Genomic DNA, 22,971 nt, shown 5'->3' with positions numbered 1-22,971 from the left:
AAAACGGTAGGTCACTGCCAGACAGTTTTTAAAACACTTGTTCCGGGTTAATAACCCAAGCTTTGCAGTCAGCTGAACCTGGGTTTCAGTCTCAAATCTAACATAAACTACCTGTGTGACCTTGAGTGGGTTCCGTGACCTTTTGGAGCCTCTTTTTGTGTAGCTGTAAAATGGGGAATGTCTCCTGCATGAGGGGTATTATGAAGACTATATGAGGTCTCATATGTCAGTATTTTTGCTCAGTACTTGACTTAGAGTAGGTGTTGAGGACACATGCTAATTGCAGTTACTGTTATTGCTGAAACATCAAATCCTGACAGCCAGTCATGGGACACTGTGCTTTTTCTTCCCTTCTTTCTTTTTTTCTTTTTCAGATCTTGATGTGGAGAAGATGGAGGACTCAGAACCAAAAATTGCCAAGTGATTTTTTCCAAAGCACAAGAAACTGTTAGTGCTGGTGTGGTCTAACTGAGGTAACTGAATTTGTGTCTCTCCTTAGTCTGTATGAAATAAAAAACGGTTTTTCTGAGGGACTGAAGGACTCCCAAGGGGCATATGATTTGTGCCAGTGATCCACCAGATTGGGGGATTACAAAGTGACCATGACATTTAAATGAACTATTTATTAAGTAGACAGAAGGCCCCTGTGATGAAGGGGGGAACCAAGTGAAACAGGGCTTCAGGACAACTGGCTTCTCATTCCAGTTACGCCAGTGACTGTAAATCTCTTCATAGATCGTCTGTAAATCTCTTCATAGATCTCTAGCTTGTCCAGACTGGAAGGACCACAGACACCATTGGGGCTAGTTAGATGGCTCTGCAGGCTGACCCAGTAGGCTGGGGCCGAGGCAGGACTACACCCACATATCTGCTGCTCAGTCATGTAGCCAGCTGTGGCTGCTGGAGGGGGAGCACCACACTAGGCCCTGAGAGTACACATGTGAAGAGCCCCCCATCCCCACCTCAGGACACTTGCAGTTTATATAGACAAGAACTGATAGCTCAGCAAAATGCTCTATTTTTTTTTTTTTTATTTACTCCTCACAATACCCCTACAAGGTAAAGAAGAACAGATGTGAAGGATTAAAATGTGAGCTTGCAGACAGGTCATGGAGAGCTTTATATCTCATACTGTATGTGTGGTGCACATTGCATATGCGAAGCACAAAGCTAGGACAACAAAGTTCAAGGCAAAATGCTGGCCCTCTCAGAGTTTGCAGCCTAAACTCGAAAAGGCAGTCAGCTGGGCAGTGCCTGATGTTCCCCCTTCACCTGCCTCTCCAGCAGTCAGCGTGGGATCTGTTACAGGAAGAGACCTGAGTAGCTGACATGTCACAGTTCTTGCCTTTCAATGTGATTTTTCTTTCTTTTTTTTTTTCTTTTCAAATTTAACCTATACTTCCATCCAACTACTAAAACTGATATTTTCAACTTATAAACAATAGTGATGTCTTCTCTGAATTAATTCATGGATTTGTTCACTCAACCAATGTATATGAAACTCCTACAAGGCACTTGGATATTCAAGATCAAACATACTGTCTTTTTACAATCATGATATTAATCATGTTCAGTCTCTTAGCAAGGAATTATTTGTCCAACTGTTAGAGATTTGCTGCTGTTAACATACTAGAATATCAGCTGCAAGGAAGTTCACGATTGACCCATAAAGGATATATAGATCTTTTTAAAATCTTGAAATCTTAAGAAAGGAATTTCTTCTTGGGGCACCGGGGTGGCTCAGTCAGTTAGGCATCCAACTCTTAGTTTTCACTTAGGTTGATCTCAGGGTTGTGAGTTCTCCCTCTTTCTCTCTTCCCTCTGCCCCACCTTCCCCCTGAAAAAAGAAAAGAATTTCTTCTCTTTTAAATTTTTATTTTGCCATTACTGTCACCTGCATATAAAGGTCTTTTATCTATATGCTTAACCAATAGACATAAAGCAGTTTGGCAAGGGGGCTTTCTTTAACTTGAAATGCTCTCTTCTAGCTTGGTAGGCTACCCAGGACTAGAAGCGTTCAAAGGTAAAGCAATTTAAGAGATATTTTAATTTACAGAGTACAGAGTTAGTGATAGCTGCAATAATTGCATTAAGCAACAGGTATCAGTTTGTAAGTCTTGAATGCTGCTGGTAATAAACTTAACTCCAAAGAGAACAAGTGAGAAGTTGAATGTGAATGTGCTCTGTAAACTTCTAGGAGTTCTATAAATGTTATACAGCAAATATTTATTGAGTGCCTACATGAGTACGTCACTGTGCTAGAGAAAGCAGAGAATTTAGCAGCAAAAAGATCTGGTTCCTTCCCTCTCAGACCCTGTTACGTAGATGAGGAAATAACATATGCAGAATACTGTGTGGTAAATGCTTAAAAAGGTAGTAAAAAGGAAGAGGTCTCTTTTACCTCTAGGAGTCAAGGGATTCTTTCTTGAGAAAAGGCATTTAATAAGCAAGTCCTTGAAGGATGTAGAGTTTCCATAAAAGAGATAGGGAGAAGGGGCTCCTGGGTAGATCAGTTAAGCATCCAACTCTTGATTTTGGGTTAGGTCATGATCTCAGGGTCATGAGATTGAGCCCCAGGACATAATCTCAGGATTGTGAGATCAAGCTCCACGTCAGGCTCTGTGCTCAGCATGGAATCTGCTCGAGATTCTCTGTCTCTCCTCTACCTCTGTCCACACCCCGCTTTAAAGTAAATAAATAGGGGCATCTGGGTGACTCAGTGGGTTAAGTGTGTGCCTTTGGCTCAGGTCATGATCTCAGGGCCCTGGGATCAAGCCCCAGCATCTGGGCCCCTGGTTAGCAGGGAGTCATCTTCTCCCTCTTCCTCTGCCCCTCCTCTCCAGCCTTCCATTCCTGCTCATGCATGCCCTCACACTCTCTCTCACTCTCAAATAAAAAAGTCTTTAAACAAGATTAGTAAATCTTTTAAAAGAGGGAGAGATGGAGAGAAGACATTTCAGATAGGAAGAATAGCAGGAGAACAAGAGAGCAGGGACCACATTCAGGGAAAGGTAGTGAGTCCAATGAATTAGAACTTGCCGACATAGGTATCAAGTGGGAAATAAAACTGAGGACATTCAGTGGTAAACAATAATGGTCTTGTATGTCCAGCTGGGAAATAGGAATGCATTAAACCAATAGAAATCATTGAATATATTTGAGCAGGGGGGAGTCACAGCTATGCATCAGGGGCACGGTCTTGTGAGTAGCTCATGGGAAGATCGATCGGGAGGAAAGGCAGGGCGGAAAACAGAGACAGGGAGACTAGTTAGAAGGCTCCCACAGTCCATCAGGGAAAGGTGGGAGTGTGGGAGGACAAGGCCTGAAATGGGTGATAGCAGTGAAATGGGAAAGGAACAAATGCAAAGGAAAGAACACAGTCTCACATCTCAGCGGAGAAGGAATAGCTAAGGCTGCCCAGAGCTTCCACAGTAGTGCTGCCAGTGAAGGACACTTCAGAGGTGGGTAAGGAGCTGCACTTAAGAGGTGCTGAGTTTGAGGTGGTGACAGCCCTCAAGGGGCTTTGTGCCGCAGAGGAAGGCCAGAGCTAGCTCAGGAGTCACTAGGATACAAGAAAAAGTCAAGAGGGGGGAGAAAAGATTTTCTAGAGAGAGAGTACGGGGAGGCACAGGTTGTGGATGGAGCCTTAAGAGAAGGAAGGACCGGGGCGCCTGGGTGGCTCAGTGGTTAAGCCATTGCCTTCGGCTCAGGTCATGATCTCAGGATCCTGGGATCCAGCCCCGCATCGGCATCATCCGGCTCTCTGCTCAGCAGGGAGCCTGCTTCCTTCCCCTCTCTCTGCCTGCCTCTCTGCCTACTTGTGATCTCTCTCTGTCAAATTTAAAAAAAAAAAAAAAAAAAAAAAATCTTTAAAGAGAAGGAAGGACCTAGGGAGCACCTAGAGAGAAATCTGACAAGAGAGCAAGGAAGAACTTCAAGAGAGCAGGACTCCAGCAGCCAGCAGAAGGGGTTTCCCAGTGGAGGGAGCCAGAAGTGTCAGACTCGGGGTGGGGGTGGGGGCTGGGCTGAGGATGCCATTGAATTGACAAGGGCTAGATCATGGTTATTGGCGCTTTTCTTTTTGTGGTAATATGACTTGTACAGTGAATATTAAATGGTTTCATTTCCAAGAATTTGTGGCTTGCACAAATCAAGAATCACTGTTAAATTTGACCCTAGCTAGCCCCCCAAAACACTTCTGATTACTAAAATTCCAGCTGTTAAATGTGGTTTCCATAGTAGTCGTGCACTTAATTCTGTTATGAGCAGATGGACCTAAGAATATCTGTTGATAGTCCTTTAAAAACTACATTTCTGTTGATGCGAGAGGTTTGCTAAAAGTAATTTAATTCCTATGTCTTTTACTAAATGGCTATGATATGATATATGTATGTGTGAGAGAGAAAGGGAGGAAGAGTGTGTGTGCATGTGTGTGTGTGTTTTCATGGACATATGAGCTTAATACAATGGAATGAGAAGACTGGGGTCAGATAAATCTAGTTTCACAACCTCACTGGGCCATTTTCCAGGCTTGTGACTTCAGAAAAGTTACTCTCTCTCTAAGCCTAACTTTTCCCGTCTATAACTCAAATAAGGTTATTTTGAAGATTAAGTAATATATAATTTCGTCAGGATCTGTACCATAGTAGGAAGTTAGTAAATGTTGATTCCCTTCCCTTTACAACTTTGTATCAGTATGTAAATTTCTGTGTAATATGCATCGATACACAAAGCTTTATCTTTATGACTCATTTTAATGTGTTGATTTTATCAAAGAAAGAGCATTCCTCCCACTGTAGCTAATCTATCCCGTGATAATTCAACTGACTGGCAACTTAATCTGGATAAGAATCCACCTGGGGAACTTATTAAAGCAGGCCTTATGAAAAGGCCCGAAATCCAGAGATTCTGGGGATGTAGGTTTGGAGGAGGGCCTGGGAATCTTCCTTTGAAAAAGGCAGTTCAAGATGAGGATTAACAAGTACCAGTTTCTAGGAAGCAGAGGAAGGGGCAAACCTGAGCCTCGATATGCTGATTATAAATCCAGTTTCTATCAGAGAGCGGTCTGTGCCCCAGTGTTTTATATTTGTATCGTTAATGTTTGTGGATTGTATCTGTAATGAGATAAAAACAGCTGAGCCCCAGGCAGTGGAGGCATGCCGGGATTCTCACCCCCCACCGTCTCCGGCTGCAGCGCGCCCACAGCAATACCAGGTGACGTGCAGCCCCCAGATCAGCTTCTCTTCCTGTAGGATCTATGGGGACACATTGTCCCTCTGCCCAGAGTTTGCAAAACAATGTAACTTTAAGTGTTGCGACAAATAATACATTAATGGCAGCAGCATTGCTCCGTGATGCCATTGAAGTATATCTGGACACAGTTTTCTGACTCAATGTCCTCTGGTTGGTAGACATCTCTGCTACTTGATTACGTTTCTCTGCCTGTCTGCATCTTGGCATGGTAGAATTTTTAGGCCTGCCCACATTGCTCATCTGTCCCAACCTCATTTCGTAGATGAGAAGATAATTGACCCTATTCTCCTAGTGCTAAGTCCTCTTCCTTGCTTGTTCACAGGAAAGGATTGAGACATCATGTATGTCCTTGATATTTAAGCTGTGTATGGAGAATATAAAACGTATTTGACTTGTTCTTATTGAATTGTGCTTTATATTCCCTGTACGAAATTTAAAAATCAGATAACGGGAATATATTTTTTAAATTATACCGAGTCCTTTTATAACATTGTTGGCATTCCATTGATGGTTTGCTTCTTTTGGAGGATGCCAGTGGCCTGGAGCCTTCCGAGAAATAAGAATTTCTGTCTACTCCCATCATGCCCAAGGGGAGAGGACAGAGCAACTTTTCATGAAGTAAATTCTATGCCTTATGTGCATTATTTCAGCCATCTTATGAGAATGTCAGAATAACTTGGTGTGATGGAAATTGAGGCTCAGAGGCTCAGTAATGCAGCCGATGAGGTTTTCATATGCTAGGGTCTGACTACAAAGTCCAGCCTCTTCTCTCCATACCCCATGTTGTTTCCCCAGTCACATATAGAGAATATGAAATAGATCCCTATTCCTGATTTTAGCTTAGAGACTCAGAGAGCCTTGTCCCTGATATCTCTGTAACCTCAGAATTTTTGACAAAAAGCAGGTGGAGCAAAGCTAATGTGCAAACTTCCCAAAATTGTTCAGCGAATATCAGCTATGTGCCGGGTACCAGATCAGGACCCCCAACTCATGGGGCTTCCCGATCTCCCTGACCTGTCCTTATGTACTGTCCACATGTTGCTGCAAGCTTTCCTTTTAAAGTGAAAACACCAGTGAATTTCTACACTGGTGAAACCCATCAATTTGTGTCTTGTCGAAGCTGTTACTGTCCCTGTACAGAGCTCAGTGTTCCTGGAGTTATTGTGCCAGTTGAAAGTTTAGAACCGTTCCTTGGGGGATTGCCAGGAGGTGCTCAGCAAGTGTTTGTTGATGACCCTCTGCGGCCTTGAGGAAGGCTGCAGTGGGGAGAGGGAAAAAGCCAAGAGCCCTGCAGAGAGAGTTTGAGGGAAGAGATACAAAATAGCATGGTCTGAGAGACCAGATCAACCAGGAGGCCTGGGACTTGTGCCCACGACCCACTGGGCGACCTTGGGAAGGAAAGTCATGTAACTTTGCTGGCTTGGTTTCCTCGTCTGTAACCAAGGTTTCTTCTAGCTCTAAGATGCAATAATTCTGTTCCCTCTCCAGCAGAAAAGCAGAGGTGCTGGAACAAGCAGGTGGGAAGGTGGGATGAGAGTTAACTCCATGCTTGAGGTCAGCCAGGGGTCCTGATTTCAGAGTACCCTCCAACTCTTCTCATAGATAGACTAATACCAGCCAGTCTTTGGGTTCTGCTTTTACCTTATATACTCTTGAGGAAAGTGTGTGAATTTAAGGGTGAGAGATTATTTGTTTTGGAAGAAATTAGGATTCTTACCAAAAGATTGAGACTGGCTGGCAATCAATCAAAAGATAGCAGAATGGGAGGGAGGGAATCATGGTTTTCAAATTTTGTGGCTAGAAAGTACCGTAGAAATAATCTAGCCCAAACCAGCTCCTCACATTCTAGATAAGGAGACATCATAGGATTTACTCAATATCACACAGGTAGTAGCAAACCTGTAGTGTCTAATTTAAAAGTAGTGTCTAATGCCCATTCTGGTACACTGTCTACAGAAGCAGGCGAGTCCTGTCTTAAGGCAGGTGATCAGGAGAGCAGAAGATGGCAGGCAGCAAGCAAAGCTTAAAGAGGGGTGGAGGCTGTTCTGTTAGAGAGAGTGGACCAGAATGGCAGCTGGACATCTAGTATACAGTTGGACACCGTGATGCAAAAATTCCATCCTGCTGACCATTTGGATTCTCATCAATGAAAGTAGTCAGGAAGGCCATCTGGGTGGCTCAGTCAGTTAAGCATCAGCCTTTGGCTTAGGTCATGACCCTGGCCAGGGTCCTGGGACAGAGTCCTGCATCAGGCTCCTTAGAAACATGCTTCTCCCTCTCCCTCTGCCTGTTGCTTCCCCTGCTTGTAATCTCCCTCCCTCTCTTTCTCTCTCTGGGTCAAATAAATAAATAAATAAAATCTTTAAAAATGTATAAAATAAAATAAAACAGTCAAGAAAAGGTCTTTTTAAACTGGGAGAGGCAGGAGGCGTTTCCTGTTTTTTAAATAAAGCACCTTTTTCTCTTATTTCAATGCAAATTTCTAAGCTATAAAATAATTTAGTTTTGAGAGGAATTAAATATTTTTCTGAAGAACATAGAGAAGGAGACCCAGCTCACACTGGCCACTGGTATGCATGTGTTTTTGCTGGCCACTTTATGCCGTGTGTTCATCCCAGGCTGCATTTTCATGAGAAATCCAGTGGCTGTTTAAATCCTGGAGGAACATCCTGGGGTTATTAAAGCAATCCATGAAGGCAGGCTTTGTGCAAGGTGAGATAGATATGAGCTGTCACTTCCTTCCTGCTTTGTGAGTTGGATATTGTTTCTAGGCCCCATTTTGTTTGTGTTACTTTTCCTGTTCATGTGTTAGAACAACTTCTGATTATTTGTAGAGTTGATTACGATTAGATAATAAGACCACCAATTCAGTAAAAACAAAACCGAATTTATTACTTTGCCAGGCAAGAGAGACCCACCACATCTGGAATTGCAGTCTCCCCAAACTTGTATACATGTTCACATAGGCTTAGAGATTTCTGATTAGCTCTCTTAGAAGGTTGATTCCCTTCTAGACCCAAAGAGGAGGATTTCCTTTTTAAAAGTCTACTCAGCAGGGGCCCCTGGGTGGCTCAACTGGTTAGGCCATCCGATTTTTTATTTTGGCTCAGGTCATGGTCTCGACATCGCGATCGTAGGGTGGTGGGATCAAGCCCTGGATGGGAGTGTGCTTGGGATTCTCTCTCTCCCTCTGCCCCTCCCCCTGCTCATGTTCTCTCTCTCTCTCTCTTTCACTAAAATAAATCTTAAAAGAAAGAAGGAAAAGAAAAGAAAAAACAACATCTACTCAGCATTCTGGTCTGTCCCTGCTTCTACCGGCTTATTCTGGTCTCAAAGCCCCTGACACAAGCTCTGAGAGCAAGGCTTCTCAAGGTTCCCTGCTGTCTTTATGCTGGTGGGTGGAAGCAGCTGACTGTCTCATGGGAGCCAAAGCCATACGTGCCTCCCGGGTGCCTGCTGCAGACCCGTGCCTGGTGCAGCGTGTTCCACCCTTCCTTTGGACTAAGGGGGAGTTCCACTTGTGCTTTCAGGGAGCCCCACCCTGAGGAAGCAGAAGACACTAGGATAGATAAAGAGTAAGCAGCAGGGACATGAAGCCCCAAAGAGGATTTTACTCAGACGTTAGAGAACTGGCCTACCCTGAGTGCTGTGCTAAATAGGGTTTAAAAAAGAATCTGACCTTTAAATTTTGTCCTGCCACGGTCTAGCAGTTCTGGAGTTTCTTTAGCTACTGCACTATAAGTTGCCTTTGTGCACGGAAGCACCATTGATCTCCTGGGAAACACACGTTTTCCTAAACGAATGTGCGCTTCAGGGTGAGTTTCTTACCCTGTTTTGTTGTATATTTAACATTGTTCATATTTGGTTTTGGTTTTGACATTTCAGGAAATCACTCAAGAACTTTTTGTCACTTTTGAATCATCTATTTTAAGACTTTCTCTTCTATTTATTGTTATGAGTTTCTGATAAGGTGATTTGTGCGTCTCTATTTTAGGAAACACTTTTTTTGAGACTTTTTTTTTTAATGAAGTTTAGATGGGAGTCTTACCTCCAATCCTCAATGCTACCTTACATTAAAGATGACCTATTTCTTTGCCCCATGAGGTTCCCTTGCTTAGGGAGGATAAAAAAAAAAACGTCGGATGATTAGTCATTGTGGTGTTCAGCAAACAAATCCTTTGGAGGCCTTGATTTATGTTACTGGTCAGAAAAAAAGGTTGTATCTGCCTCTAGACAGCTACTGTTGTGGAAGGTAAGTGTCATGTAGTCCCAGAAGGTCCCTAGAGTGTCCTGTTTGTTGTGTTCAGGCTTCTAAACCCGGTGGCCATTTTCTGTGAGTTTGAATCCCTGTGAGAAGCTCCTCCCACTGTGGAGTCTCTGAGCATTTGTTTTCTAAAATGAAAGCACAAGCAGAAACGCGAGCTGTTCTCAGGGCAGCCTGTTCTTCAGACTTTTTTTAGATCTGTATATTTAAAAGCATAATTTTTTAAACAGCCTACTATGGGTTTTTATCCGCAGTGGCTTTGGGTTTGTTTGGGGGATTTTCACTATTTTTTTTTTTTTTTTTTTTTAGTGTAGACAGCTTATTTATTGCTGCGATTGCTCCCGGTCTCCCCCCTACCCCCCGCACGCCCCCCAGATACTTTCAGCCTAACAGGTGAGTAGGGTAACTGTTTGGATACCTGACCCCTGCCAGAAACCTTCCTTCGGCGTCAGTGTCATGTCTTTTGGAGTGAAATTGGAAGAAGCTCCCTGAGACTCAGTTCCTTTCCTTGTCTTCCCTCTTTCTGCCTTTTCCCCCAACCAGATTTCCCCAAGCACTTTCTTTTGTCTAAAGCGCTGTGTGTCCGTCTGTGTGAAGGGCCAGGGTTTTTGCAGCATTTCCACAGCGCAGAAGCTCTTGTGCCTCTAGCTGTTCGTCCAGCCGCCCCATGGGCTTGCCTGATGGCTCTGCCAGTCACCTGTGTCTCCTGGACCCTGGGAGGAGGTGACTGTTTTGCAATCCCAGGCTGCCTCGGGGATCTGTGCTGCCATGCCTGGCTTCACTTCAGAGATTGCCGTGTTGCCAGCAGTGGCTTCAAACTGGAAAAATGGGGGGGTGGGGAGGAAATGATGGAAAACACGGCAGGAGGAAATGTGTGTGCAAGAAATGTATGTATGTGGCCTCGAATATATGAGAGTTCGGGTCTGTGAACATGATCTCTGTGCCTTGGCACCTTACCAGGGGGGGAAACACTGGGAACCATGGGCTGTTTATTGACAGTGGGGAGGAAGTGGGGCAGAACAGGGCAAAAGCATCAGCAGCTTTTCTCCGAGAGGCCCCGGACCAGCACCCAAGACCAAAAGGATCAGCTCTGCATCCCCACCCCCAGTCCAGGGTCTCTAGAGCAGAAGCTGCTTCCTCGGCTTGACCACCATTGTTCTCCCGAGCAGTTCGCAAAGATTCCCTAGAGACACTTGTGATCTAGGGGCATGTGCTTTATTGTGTTGATCCCATTGTTTGAAGCTCAGACTGCTAGTTGTCCAGGATGCATTTCTGTGGTCTAGTTTTTGGAATTGTTACTTGTGTGACACAGTGGTGAAGCGTGGTATTGTCCAAAATACTCTGACCCAGTAAGGAGCTACCTGTGAAGGCCTATGGGTTCTCAGCAGTGATTATGTCCCTCACCACATCATCTGCTAACGATGAGCACAGAGCCTCTTTGGACAAGGAAAGCTGGGTGCCTCCCAAGAGTATGAATCTGATTTCGTGGAGCTCAAGCTGACCTTAGGGTTAAAGCGACTTTTGGAGCAAAGTGAAGAGTTTGCTCTCTGCCGCTCTTCCCCCTAGGATTCATATATTAAGAAATGTTCCACATGGGCATGAACAAACTGGAGGAATCCTGAAGAAATATTCTGTGACCCAAATATATTCCTTGTCATGGCTTCTCACCACCTGTCCCTCATTAAGATGGAAATACTTCAGTAGTTTGGGAAGCTTGAATACTGATACCTCATTACATAAATTTTAGGAGGACAATGAATCACTGTACAGAGACAGAGATGTTGTAGGCAAAATAAAACTTAGAAGTGGTTTATACTTACATTATTGTAGATTAGGGCCTAAAGGTACATAGAGGGGCAGGAAGAGAATGTGAATGTTCAATGTGGGCTGGGTATAAGAAGATGGAATGGCAAAATGGTGGCATGACTTTTTTTTTTTTAAGGATTTTATTTATTTATTTGACAGAGATCACAAGTAGAGAGGCAGGCAGAGAGAGAGAGAGAGGGAAGCAGGCTCCCTGCTGAGCTGAGAGCCCGATGTGGGACTCGATCCCAGGACCCCGAGATCATGACCTGAGCCGAAGGCAGTGGCTTAACCCACTGAGCCACCCAGGCGCCCCGGCATGACATTTTTTTAAACTACTATCAGGCCAGATGAAACATCTCTGCAGGCTGAATCCGGCCTTGGACTGCCTGTGTGCCAGTCAGAGAGCCACACTGTCTGACTCAGCCCACCAGTGTGCATTTCCTTGGTGGCAGCCTGCCCAGTCTTTTCCTGCAGAGTGTTGGGCTTGAAGTTCTCCAAGATCCATCCCAAGGAAAAGTCATGGCCCTTGAACCTTCTCCATGTCACAGCAAATAAGGGAGCCACTTTGGAGATAAACTGTATCTATGTCATACAGGCCAAGCGACATGTCAGTAGAATCAGCTGCAAAACACAGCTTGTATGTCCAAGGACATCTGAAGGACATCTGGAGAGGCATCAGACACAGCAGCCTTGATTAAGCTGCTCAGTGCTCCATGTGCCCATCTCAGGCTAGAACAGGCAGAATCCACCAAAGGAAGCCCCTCCCTGTTTAGACATAGTACCCCCAAGGTAGTGGAACCGAGTGAAGACTGCAGAGGCTAATCTGGCTGGCACTGGGCCATGGGGTGACAGTGAAGGACAGCAGGCATTTTGCCATATATCTAGTCTCTGGTGTGACTGGCTCAGCCCAAAGATGCTTTCTGAAATATCAAGCAGTTAGCCATTTCTTAACTAATCCCAGATGGGCACAGTGTGAGAACTGGCCTCTGTCTCTGTTGACACTTGACTGACCTTCTGCACACTCTGGAATTTACAACGCCTTGCCTTTTTTCTCAGGTTCTTTGTACCATACCTGTTTTCTTTAGGACTCTTGGAGCTGAGTCTTAGTGTCAATAAAGCACTTTAGCACAGGGCCTCACTTGTAGAATGTGCTCAGTAAATATTAGCTCTTATTGTCATTGGCATTATCATCCTCACCGTTATAGTTATTATCATTTCACCAGTAGGTAAGGGGACTTGGTTTCCTTAACCCTTCAACTCAGCCACATACATCAGCTGTCTCCACCCTGATGTAAAGGAAGACGGATCACACCAACATGACTCACTGCGTCAGAAAGTGTGCCTTGCGAGCTGCCCAGCTGACTCGTGCACATTAGTGCATGGGGAACGCTGCTCTAGGTGGTGTGGTGAAGCACAGGGACAGACTTGCAGAGAGACTGGTCCTTACAGGTTTGCTAGCCAGGAGATACTTCGGGACGTCTAAGAGGGTAGGGGCTGGGAGATGTACCTTTTACATCACACCATCGGGATGTGTGATGGGGTGGTTTTGACCACACTAGGAATCTGATTCTGGAGGCTAGTGTCCCCTGGCTGTGACTTTAACCTGAACGTAGCACCTTGTTCCTTTCCACCTTCCCCACCCCCCACGGCTTTTAGGTCATGCAAACCATGTTGCCAAGAAGGGAAATTCCTGTGGTAAGAGGCCAGAAAACCTTCACGTGTCAGGGAAGCAACACATGTCATTGTAACCTAGGACTGTAGTGCTGGAACATGTAGCAGTGTGACAACAAGGAGGGCTGGGCTCTCAGCAAGGACTGGGGGACTCTGGGAGGCATGAGAAGGGAGGTATAACTAAACCTCCTTTACTTTGGTGACTGAGAGTTTTGCCTGCTCCTACGGAAACATTCTGAAGGATAGAAATAACCAATCCCAGTAACCAGTGCTGCCTTGGTGACTTGTCTGGACTGGGAGCTACTAGGGTGGTGGGGACAAAATGGCCACAATATCTTAGAGATGAAATCCTAACTTCGTATCAAATTAGTTTAGAAAGTGAGTTAATGGAAAGCCTTTTCAGCCTTTCAAAGCTTTCACCATGGTCTTTGTTAATTTGTGATTGGGGTGATTTTTTCCAGTCTGCATGGTGCTTTCAGATGGCGTTGTGCCCTGCATACTGAGTGACCCGGGGTCCCTTGGGCAGCATAAGACTTGGAGGTGCAGCTGTAGATCTTAGTCCCCACACCAGCCCTCTCTCTTCCTCTTTACTCCATCCTCTTCCTGCCACTGTCAGGGAACTTAGCTTGGAGCTCTGGATCTCAGTTCTCTCTCCCACTTATCCAGAGTTGTTGCCATGGTGTCTATAGTAAGTTGAGTGGTGGCCCCCAAGAGGTACTTTCATATCGCGATGCTGTGAATATGACCTTACTTGGAAAAAGCTGTCTGTGCAGATACACGTTAGTTAAGGATCTTGAGATGAATTCATCCTGGATTATGGGATGGGCCCTAAATCCAAAGACAGGGGGCCTTGTAAACACGCAGAGGAGCAACACAGAAGGAGGAGAAGGCCCTGTGAAGATGTAGGCAGAGATTGGAGTGACCAAACCAATCAATGACTGCCTAGAATCACCAGAAGCTGGAAAAGGCAGGGAAGACTCCTCTAGAGTCTTCAGCAAGAACACGTCCCTGATGACATCTTGATTGCAAACTTCCAGCCTCCAGAAATGTGAGAGAATACATTTCTGATGTTGTTAAGTCACCACATTTGTGGTAACCTGTTACAGCATTATTGGGAAGCTGATAATAATGTCCTTTTCTAGTCTGGATTCAGAAATGCCTAGGAACTCGTTAAAAATTGATTTCTGGGGCTTGACCCCTGGCTATTCAGATTCTGTCAGTGTGGGGTGGCATCCAGAAACTAGTTTTAATAAGGGCCTCCAGGTGATTCCAATATATCTTTTACCCCTCGGTAGTGGTATTCCTGCAGCTCCTTCTGTCCGTCCACTCTGCCTTCCTTGGATCCTTCCCCTGCTTGTGTTCTCGACCACGTCCTGTGTGTCTGTGCAGTGCACATCTGTATCTTCAGCCCAGCTTCCTTTCAGCAGCAAGGTCTGTTTGGGATGCCTGTTGATTGAGGGCACCACCTGCATTTCCCACCGGCTCCTCAGGGAGCACAGACTTCATTATCCTCCTCCCAAACCAGCTCTTTGATCCGGTTCCCTACCTGCCAGTGGGACATCAGGTAATGGAACTGGGCTGTCAACCTTCATTCTTCCCTCTCTCCTGATTTCCAGTGAGTTGGTTCTTCCATCCAGAGAGCTCTCAACTCTTTCTCCCGTGTTCATTCCCCACCTTCTCCTTCACTTCTCACTAGACTCCCTCCAGACATCCTTCTCACCAAATGGTTCCCAGAATGATCTGTTTGCAAACTTGCCAAATGATTCCTGCTTAAAATCTTTTAAATGACTCACCAGTGTCCAGGCTACTCATTAGATCATCTGGAGAGTTTTGTTTTTGTTTTTTTGTTTTTAAATCACCATACCCAGTATTCACACAAGACCAAACAAATCAGAATCTCCGGTTGGAGCCTAATGTTGGTTCTTTCTCCAGTTCCCATGGGTGATTCCAGTGTGCAGTTTAGGGTTGAGAACTTCTGGACCAGAGGATAAAATCCAAAGTCTTGGTAACATTCAAAACTCTTGACAGCTTGGTTCCTGCCAGTCTCTTCCTCTGCATCTCCGTCAGGCCCTCCCCACGGTCTGTGCAACAGCCATCCCCACCTCTTTGCCAGTCCCTCAGGGTGTCGTTTGGTCTCACACCAGCTTGCCTTTGCTTAGACCTCTGCCTGGATTAGAAGTTTTTCTCTCTTGGATTCCAAAGAAATGCTCCCTGTCTTTGAAGACTTGGTTCCACCTCTCTCCCCCTGACTCTCCTTCCTCAAACTCCGTTTAAGCTGTGTCTTCCAGAGTCCTGGGCATACTTGCTGGAGCACTGTGATCATCACAGAGAGCTGTTTGTCTGCATGTCTGTCTCTTCCATTAGACTGTGGGCGCCAGGAGGTTGCTCAATGAGGAAGAAATAAAGGATTAAACAAGGCCAAGGGGATAAAATAGTGTTTCTGCTTTTCTGGATAATTGGGCCCGTGCTGCCTTATACCTCATCTAACACTTGTTAAAAATACAAAACTCTACTTGGCTGTAATGAATGTAATGAAGTTGTAATAGTCGTGGTAGCTGTGTGGAATGCCACTAACTGAATACTTGCTAGCCACTGTCTCCGTACTCATTGCTTCATTTAACTAACCCAGTAATCATCTCTGACATCATTCCCATTTTACAGAATGAATTAAAATGCTGTGTGATTGGGTAGTGCAAGATGGCAGAGAACACATTGGAGTGCATGGATGATCACCTCGCCAGCAGTGTTAATGGTGTGTCGGCTGGTCAAGAAAAACTGGTTCTGTTGGTCAGAACAGCTCTTGCTAAGTAGTCTTTGGAGCGACACATACACATTTGGGACTGAATTTGGCATAAAACAAACACAGCCAATAAACACATCACTCAAAGGGTGAGATGGTGATCTATGTTTACTGACATTTGGAATCACATAAATACAGTCTTCCTTTTAAGTATGCTAGAAGGAGTTTGTGACCCACAGTCACAAGATCAGGGTTGAAAACCCAGCCTTGCCAATTACATGATATGTGGTATTAGGATTTTGGCTTAATTTTTCCGAGCCTCAGTATCTTCATCTTTGAAATGGAAATATTATCTCACAGCCAGAAGGATACTGTGAGAAAGAAAATGAAATGGTTTGTATGAAAGTGATTTGTAAATGGTTGGGAGCTAAACAGAAGTAAGGCTGGATGTCCTCGGCCTTGTCACATGTTTCGGTCCAGAAGGTTGCCCTTTGAGAAGTGTCAGGATGGGGAAAGGTGGTATTTTGCTGGGTTAGTGAATATGGGCCCTGAAACAGTTGCGGGTTATCTGGTTTCCCAGTGGGGCAGAGTACGGGGATGCTGCATCTTGAGCCCCAGAAACACAAATGGCATGAGCTAGTTAGGGAGGATGTGGGAGTGGAGACGAGTGGTTAGAAAATTAAGGTCTTGTGCTTATTGACACAACAGAGCCGAGAGAATACAACTGCTCAGGGTTTGCATTGGTTCACCTGAAACCAAGGGCCAGCCCGGGGACCACAGTTCAACTCCACAGAGCTTGACATCTTGTTCTTTCAAGTAAAACTTTTCTTTTCTGCAGCTCAGAAGTCTTCTGGATCTCAGCACAAGAGCTCACCTACCGTGAGGTCTCAGTGTCTTGATTCTGAACACATTAATGCATTAACACAGCCAGAGCTGTTCTTTACAGAGTCACTTCCTCATCGTTTAGATTCAACCTCCTTCCTCCTCAAAAATGAAACCAAGGCTTTATCTTTTTTATTCTGATAGATTGAAAAATATTTTCTAAGTCCTGATCTTGAAATATGATCTGTGCGGGTTGGGTGTGTGTGTCTGAGAAGAATAGCCACATTCTGCCACTTTCTGGAGGTGGGCACAGAAAACAGTTCTGCCCTTTTGTCACAGACATCGCCATCTTGAATTAACCTGTTAAGTTTCTGGAGCGTGAATATGTGTGACACGTAAAAGAAATTGGTAGATCTATTATAAGACAAAAGTGACATTCTAAAAATATCCCAACACACTGGAGATGTTGAACAAAATGAAGGTGATTAAATTTAGTTAAAATAAATGAGTGAATTTTTGAGCTTCAGCTAAAAAATTCAGGCTTGGAAGTTTGGAAGCCGAGGAGGAAGAAAACAAGGGAAAAAAGGAGAACCCCATGCCAAAAAAAGAAACCTGTATAACCTAAATAAAACCAGTTATCGAGCACTTATTATTTGCTTCATATTTGCACTTGCCGAGTGCTCAGATACTCTCATTTAATCCTCCCATACCCTATGAGGTGTGTAGTATTCTCTCCATTTTATAGAGGAGGAGACCGAGGCTCGGGGAGTTCAGGTCCTTTCTGTGGTCATGCTGTTAGTAAGCAGGCCCCAGTGTCTGCCTTTTGAGCATGGTATAGTGAAACATGTGGAACCAGAAGTCTAGCAACCAGGTTTGGTCAAACCATGAGCTCTTAGGCGAGCCATTTAACTTAACTTCTCCGTGCCTCACTTTTCTCACATCCAGAATGAGAGGCTTGGACCAAATCTAATGCTCCTTTTGTATACAAAACCCTCTTTGCTGTGGAATAGCAGAAGGAATTTGAGATGTTTAGCCCAGGGAGGGGGCCGTGCAGAGTAAAGCTTCAAAGGGCTGTCGTGGGGCAGAGACCACAGTTAAGGGCCCCTTCTTTGCTACCAGTGAGGACTGCTCTGAGGAGGAAATGCCTGTGCTGGGTGGAGCCCTCTCCACCTCCGATCTGAAGAATCTCCAGAAGCCGTTAGTGGCAAATTAAGAATGACTTAGAGTGCAGCGTCCACTAAGAAGGAGACTCTCTCTGCCTTTTGTTACCTAGAACACTCGATGCCTATTTATTTTGGAGCCGGTCCTACTCATCTGCCCATTTTCAGAAAGCTCTGGGGGACTGGATTACCAGCTACCCAGGACACAAGAGCATTTCTCGGTGTGGACTCAGCACCATCTTGTGGACGCAGCTCTCTGGACTGGGGATGGGCTGTGGTCATCAAATATGTAAAAGAACCTCAAAGCAGGTTTGAACTCCGTTTCGGGAATTCTGTTTTTAACAGGGTATGCCTGATCTTGGAGCTAGGAACTGCCTTAGGGAACTTGCTTTTATGACCATCATCCTGTTACTAAGCCCCTGAAACCTGGAAGAGCAGCGTGGGCAGGCTCAGTGACACAGCAGCCAGACTGTCCCAGGAGTCATGTTCACTAGGAAGGACATCGGTACAGAAGCCGCCTAGGGAGGGAGCCCCAGGCTCCTTCCTTCACGGCCTCCCGTCCCCTTCCTCCCTCATCCAGTCTCAGCTCTTCTGGGGCAGAACACCGGCTGCCTGCCTCCTCTCCTTCCTGCTGGTATTGACTGCTGCTCGGGGCATGACTTCTTCGTAGTGCTTCAAGGCCCCCTTCCTGGTGAGGTGAGGAGGGAACAGAATGAAGCTGTGGAGAGAACAGAGTGGTCAGGTTGTAAAATGCTTTACCTGCCCTAACTCTGTCCATGAACACTGGTGAGGCTGGCCACTTGGACGTTTTTACCATTTCTGTGTGTGAAGAAACTGCGTAATAGTCTAATTGGGGGTTCGGATGACGGTCTGAGAGCTGTCTTGCTCAGTGCCTTTACCCAGAGTGAAAGGAGCAACGTGTGGACCCAGAGAAGCCACTCGCCTCTTCTCTTATTCTTTGCTGTAAGGTTGGGAGGGGGGTGATGCTATCTTTAATGGGTGTGTAGGACCCCATCCCTCAAAAACAACAGTCACTAATTTTGTATGTGGCTTTATGTATCATGATGTTAACATCGTGATGCATGTACTTACTCTTTCAAAGTAAATGTTTGTTCCCGCAGTTGCATTATGTACCTAGGTCAACGTATCCTCCCAAGACTTTCATGTAGGAACTATTACTGTATTACCCACGGTCCCTTATTTTGCTAAATATTTGTATTTGTACTTACCTTCCATGAGTATTTTTTAGTTAACATCTTTTCTTTGGGGTCAGCCTGACTCCCAGCTGCCGAGCCTGTCAGAACTAGTCTTGCTCAGGCTCACTGGAAACCCGTGAAGCCTGAGACTCTCCAGGCCACCCCTCTTTCCATTCAGCTTCAAAGAAACCTCTCTGTACAAAATGTCCCTTGATTCCAACAGCCTCTCAACCGACAAGCAGTAAATTGGTTGCCATTATCAAAATGAGATGGGCTAAAGAAAAGAGTTGTAAGTATTGTTTCCTGGAATTTTCATGGAAAATTAGGGTGAAAAGAGCAATAGAATGAGATACTACATTTTATCAATGTTGTCTTATCTAATCCTATTAAGAACTAAGTTGCACTATTATATCCATTTTGTAGATTAAAAAAAAAAAACACAGGTTTTGGGGTGCCTGGGTGGCACAGTTAGTTAAGCATCCAACTCTTGATTTTGGCTCAGGTTGTGATCCTGGAGTTGGGGTCCTAGGATCAAGCCCTGTAGGGGAGTCTGCCTGAGGATTCTCTCTCTCCCTCTCTCTCAGGTAGATAAATAAATCTTTAAAAAATAAAACGGGTGTGGAGGTGTTAATTAACTTGTCCAAGTTCATACAGCTAGTAAGTGGCAAAACTGGAATTTAAACCCAGGAGTGTATACACAGAGGCCCTGCTTTACCCTCTGAGTCTAAAGATAAAACTGTATAGACAGAAAAGTACAGCCCAGTGGTACAGGAGAAGGAGGGCTTAGAACTTCTATATTGATTACATGGGACAGTTGTCAAAAATTTTCTTCAAGGACTTCAGTGGAAGATTGGACCAGAATCCCAAATAAGCACATAAACATGTTAAGCCCCAAATTAACCCAAATTTTTACTTTTTTTCTGAATAAACCACAACCTAATGAATCCATCAAACTGAGACATAAAAAAATTCTAAAATCAAAAAACCAAAATGTTCTCTAAAATAAATCATAACCAAACTGACATGTTACTAGATTCCCCCCGCCTTTTTTTTAACAGCCAAATAATGGAAGCAGTTACTAGATTCCTAGTTTAAAGAAAGAAGGAGGAGGTCCCAAGATATTGCCCTCTAAAAGTTCCATGGTACATGGGGAGAGGAGCAAACATGGTCTGCCTGGAGTCTGTCTACAGGAGAGGTGAAGAAGCAGAGCACAGTGGAAGCTTTTTTTTTTTTTTTTTTACTTGTTTCCTTATTTATTTATTTTAGAGAAGAGGGAGTGGGATAGGGGAAGAAGGAGAGAGAGAATCTTAAACAGGCTCCACACGCAATCAATGTGGGGCTCTATCTCACGACTCTGAGATCATGAGGTGAGCCGAAACCAAGAGTCAGACACTTAACTGACGATCCACCCAGGCACCCCAGGAGAGGCTTTTTTATGAAGGTAAAAGAATGTTCCTGCCTAATACATGTAACCCAATAAACTGACCGTACCCTGGCTTTGCCTTATATAGCATAATTTGAGTGATCTGATTTAAGAGGATAAGTACATACCATGGAACTTTATGGATGATTTGGTATATGTCTTAAACATTATTTTGGTCTCCTTCCTATCAAGCCTTTTACCAGAATTGCTAACAGATACCTAAGTGAATGATTTTTTTAAATGATTTATTTATTTATTTGAGAGAGAAAGAGAGCATGAGCAGGGGGCCAGGAGGAGAAGCAGGCTCCCCGCTGAGCAGGGAGCCCGTTGTGGGGCTCGATCCCAGGACTACAACCTGAGATGATGGCAGCCACTCAACAGACTGAGCCACACAGGTGCCCCAAGTTGACGGGATTTTTTTTTTTTTAATTTTTGATACCTTTTTTCCCACCTGCTAAGAAGACTGCTAACAACCAATGCAACTAAAAAAGAAGGAATTTAGACAATACTTGTAACTAAATGCCCATATCGGAGCTAAGGCTCAGATGTAACTGCCATCTGCATTGGGGAAGAATGACCAACTGCTGAGCCTCTCTGGATAGTAAGCACTGGGAAGGGTGTGGGGACCTCTGGGCACACAGTGAACTAGAACATTTGTCCCTGCCACTGAGGAATTTCACATTTCCTATACTTGGGGCTTGAGGCCAAGGCTTACAATATTTGTTCTTACTGACATGTACAACTAATTATTAATTGGTGATAATAACATTAATAATAATTAATTTTAGTAAGCTTTGTGCCAGATACTATGCCAAGCATCTTATAGGTATTACCATTTAATCCTCATGTTAAGCCTGGTAGATTCTATTTTTAACTCCGTTTTACAGATGAAGAGGTTGAAGTGCAAAGAGCTTAAGAAACGTGCCCAAGGTCACAGCCAGAACGTGACAGAGCCAGGTCCCCCTGACACCAAAGTTCAGACTCTCAGCCACGGTCCCAGACTGGACGTGGCCAGGCTGCCTTATCCTGAATCGTCCCTTAGTAGAGCTCCGTTTCATGACTGGACTAACACAGTGCTTTGGGGTCTCTCCATTCTCCTGATTCAGGAGCTTTATGTAATCTCTCCACTCGCTTGCCCTTTCAATACCCACCTCTTATGGCAACCCGTGTTGTACACAGTAACTGGGGAGTGGTAGGCACTTGATAAATATGATCTTGAAAAAGAAATGGATCAAAAACTACTAATATTGGGCCACCTGGCTGGCTTATTGGGTAGAGTATGCAACTCTTGATCTCAGGGTTGTAAGTTCGAGCCCCACATTGGATGTAGACATTACTTAAAAATAAAATCTTTATGAGCACCATATATTACTTTAGAGGTTTTTTTTTTTTTTTTTAGGAAAACAAATTAAAAGTAGAATGTTATGGAGAATTCTGAATTTCCCTAAAATATTCACCACAAGGCCACCTGGTGGCCCATATGGCATCTTTGTGTGTTTTAAAGACACAGCCCCCTCCATCTGGCAGGAGGATGCAGCCCTCCCCAGTGCACCTGCCTGGCCACACAGAGCACAGCACGAGCTGGCTCTCAGCCTCCCCTTCCTCACAGCACATTGCAGGCCCTAACCTGTGCCCTGCGTATGGCAGCCCTCCTCAGGTCCAGCCGACCATTGGTGATGCATCCCACTCTGGTAAGTAGGCTGGGGTCAGGAGCAGATGAGCCTTTGATACCAAGAAAAAGGTGGAAAAGCTGAGTTCTTTACTTCCTGGTGCGCCTGAACCTGAAATGGAGAGTCTGGTGTTTGCATCATACTGCCTGGCTCTGAATCCCAGCTCTGCTGCCCACTAGTTAAATGACCCCCATCAAGTTACGAGGTCTCTCTGTGTCTCGGTTTTCTCATTTGCAAAATCTGGTTGCTGTGAACTTAATAGGGATAGTGTATTCACAATGCGTAGAATGGTACTGGGTACCCGGATGTGGCTGGCCTATGACGTGATTTCTTCCTGTCTGATGAGCAAGTCTTATCAGGGACATTGATTCATTTGTGGTGGTATTCATTTGGGGAAGGCAGCCCAAGGGGGGCTCTAAAGCAAGCAGGAGTCAGCAGTGACTGGGTTCTTCATAGCATAGTTAGAAGTCATGGGCCAGTGCATGTGCACAGTTTTTGTTTTTGTTTTTTTTATATTACACAGCCACATGTCGACTACTTTGGAAGTTTTAGTACTTTTTTAAAAGTTATTTTAAAAGTTTGTTTCCAATTTAGTCCAAGTACTCAAGGGACAAAGGCCAAATCCCTGGAGTTTAAACTATTTAAGAACAAAATTCATCTGAGTACATTTTAAAGATTTTATTGGCTTTATTCAGTGATTTGTGAATTGGGCGGCCTCCAATGTAGCAGATAAAAAGGAGCACCAAAGAGCTATGCAAGGCAAAAGATTTTATAGGCAGACTGGAGCAAAATAAGGAAGTTATACTGGGCAAAAAGGCAGATTGGTTATTGCGAGGTTACTTCCCTTATATGGGACAGCAGGGCATCATGGGGCAGATTACTTACTTAATGCTGATCGGTTGATTCCTGATTGGTTTAAGATTCCATTTCTGGGAGAGCCAAACTAAGTTAAGTTTTAGTTTGAGG

The 22,971-nt window shown here is 44.6% G+C and overlaps 1 protein-coding gene across 10 annotated transcripts in view; it reads left to right on the top strand.

The window, feature by feature from the left end:
* Positions 1–22,971, top strand: part of ZBTB38 (zinc finger and BTB domain containing 38) — a 136,178-nt gene that overhangs the window by 90,935 nt on the left and 22,272 nt on the right. For 8 of the 10 annotated variants that reach the window (XM_046004014.1, XM_046004018.1, XM_046004016.1 and 5 more), the window contains one exon: positions 375–473. The gene's annotated coding sequence lies outside the window, so the exon portion shown is untranslated. Of the gene's footprint in view, positions 1–374; positions 474–9,826; positions 9,911–22,971 lie in introns of all 10 variants that reach the window. The other 2 variants (XM_046004020.1, XM_046004024.1) reach the window with 1 other exon arrangement.

Source organism: Meles meles, chromosome 4, assembly GCF_922984935.1.
Source record: "Meles meles chromosome 4, mMelMel3.1 paternal haplotype, whole genome shotgun sequence".
NCBI lineage: Eukaryota > Metazoa > Chordata > Mammalia > Carnivora > Mustelidae > Meles > Meles meles.
This window is presented reverse-complemented; position numbering and strand designations above follow the sequence as displayed.